The sequence below is a fragment of the Podospora pseudopauciseta genome, assembly GCF_035222475.1.
Source record: "Podospora pseudopauciseta strain CBS 411.78 chromosome 2 map unlocalized CBS411.78m_2, whole genome shotgun sequence".
In the NCBI taxonomy this organism is placed as follows: Eukaryota; Fungi; Ascomycota; class Sordariomycetes; order Sordariales; family Podosporaceae; genus Podospora; species Podospora pseudopauciseta.
In genome coordinates this window covers 563326-565869 of record NW_026946663.1, presented here as the reverse complement: position 1 = coordinate 565869, position 2544 = coordinate 563326, and the positions used below count along the sequence as shown (strand labels likewise).

The following is a 2544-nucleotide window of genomic DNA, read 5'->3' as shown; positions in this document are numbered from 1 at the left end:
TACTTAGAGTTAGGATTAAGGTAAATAAAATATATATATTTTATAATAAGCTTAAGTAAAAACTAAAGTTTATAAGGGAAAGAATATAGAAATACTATAATACTAAAAGGCTCGAAGGACCTTACTTTAAGAGGGGAGATATAGTATTCCTTTCTATATATAATTTATATATTAAAAAACCTAATAAAAAGCTAGACTATAAGAGAGTAAGACTATTTAAAATTAAAAGGAAAATATCGGAAACGGTATTCGAATTAGAGCTACTTAGTACGATATATCTATAATTATATACCTTTTACATTTTACTTCTAAAACCCGCACTATACGTAAGTAAAGCTAATATATAGGTAGTAGTAGAGGACGAAAAAGAAGAATATAATATAAAAGAAATACTAGATTTACAGTTTAATAAAGGTTAATTAAAGTATTTAGTTAGTTAGTTAGGATATCCGGCTATAAATAACTCGTGGGAACTATAGGTACACCTTAACTGCCTAGATAAGCAAAAAGAATTCCATCAACGATATCCGGACCGACTAAAACCCAAGCAAGCAAAAAGACTCGGCCCCGGCCCACAGCCAGATAGCTATAAGACGGAGCCAAGAGAACCTCGGCGGGAGTCGAACCCGCGCCTTCGACGTAGTGGTCGACGTGCTACACACTACACTACGAGGTTGGAAGGTATAAAGGGGACCAAATACAAGTAGTGCCACGCGCCTTAGGCACCTTGGGGAGTGGAAGGCGCACCACTGGCGGTATCTAACGCGGTCAGGAAGGAAGGACCGGTAGTATTGAGATCCAGAGGAAGGTCCGGAGGCCAGTCAAGGCCCAGGGAGGGATCTAGGAAAGAGAAGTCGGAAAGAGGAGCGGTGGTGGAAGAAGGAGCAGCGGAGGTGTCCGCCGCCGGCGGGCCATGCGGGGTAGCAGGCCGCGCGGAAGACTCCCCTTCTTCCTCCTCGAGGAGCCGAGACTCACGGCGAAAAGCAGCGAGGGCTCGAACCTCAAGAGCGCGCGACTGCGCCTCGAGACGAAGAAGCTTACTCAAGGTAGCCTGCTTTTCGGCGTCCAAGCGTTCTTTCTCCCTGATCAGAGGGCGGACTACGGAGCCGGTTAGAGAGGAAAAGAGAGGGTCGAGGAGAGGACTTACGATCCACGCCATGAACGTCACAGTAGGAGCGGCTAGAGTTGACACACGGAAGGCACCGATCGTATCGAGAAGAAGCCACGCATTGGAGGTTATTCTCCTTACAATAAGTACACTCGGGCATTACGAAACCAAATTTCGTAAGGAACTATGCTTGATCACGGCGACGGTCGGTACTCGTACAAGTCGATTTCCTTACACGATTAGATACAATGGCCTGGATAGGAGAAGAAGGGACGTACTGTGGAAATGCAAAGGAAGCGGGGATGCAGATGCTATTTCAGGGATACGGTCGTCGGGACGTCGACCTGGAAGGAGGGGCATCATGTCACAGTTAAACCAACAGCAGGCTACGCCACATGTGGGACGCGGGGCGCCCAGCCAATCATTAAGGAAGTCAGGGGACGGCCAATCAGGCATGGACAAAAGTGCTATGGTGCCAAGGCTCACGAGCAGTCTGCAGGATGCAATATGCTAGGGGTGATCAGAGGTATAGCACGACGAGCACATTGCGGGATGCAATGTGCTAGGAGTGATCGAGGCCGTAGCAGGACGAGCACCTCAGGGTTCCAAGGTCTATATATACGGAGGAACTGGCTGGTGTAGATAGACAGTTCCGCAGTATGCAATACAAGTCACAATCGTTGGTATCAGACTGTTGTGATTGAGACAAGCCATTGTTGTACACTGTTTAGCTGTACCGAACCAGGATTGTTCAGAAGTGCCTTCAACCAGTATCCCTTTCAGAGGTTCTGGATAGGGGTTCGTCACAGACAGACACATAAATGCGAGGCTCTATAAAGACAATATTACAGTATGCTTCCAATTGTGAAAAAAACCAACATTAGGGACTTCGCGCGTTGTAAAATCAGCTTTTTTTGGGAGTTGGATATGCTTGTATCTAGCTTTGTACTATATTAAAAGTTTTTGCAGCTAATGCTTTCTCAAGCACGAAAGCCCCAAACTGTCAAAATAATCAACATGAGATATTGGCGTTGTAAAATAACGTTTTCGTGAGATTTTCTCTGTCTTTTAAAAAGTTGATCCCAACTTTTATTGTCTAGTCTAAGCTTAGATTATCGACATCGATTGCTCGGATAAAATATTAAGCGTTTGAGAAAGCTGCTTTATCTAGCATGTAAGAGACTAGCCGTCTCAAAACGATTAATAGGGCTTCCAATTACTATAGCGGTAGTGTGATTGCTCCTAACATTTGTTAGGACACTGGCAAGGCACTAGCAAACACCGTACATATATAGCTCTCCCGTTGCACTAGCTTTTCCAAACAACTCATCATTATTGCACCCATTATTTGGAATGCTACGGTGACTTCTCATATCAGTATTCACCTGATCCTGCCTTTTTGTTAAGCCCACACATGGGTCAGCAAAGACACTCTG

General features: G+C 44.9%; 1 non-coding gene across 1 annotated transcript; it reads right to left on the bottom strand.

Annotated features, from left to right (window-relative positions):
- Window positions 1-605: 605 nt before the first annotated feature.
- On the bottom strand, window positions 606-676 carry QC763_0030520. Its single transcript has one exon. It is a non-coding gene; the product is annotated as a tRNA-OTHER (tRNA).
- Between the last annotated feature and the right edge of the window lie 1868 nt (window positions 677-2544).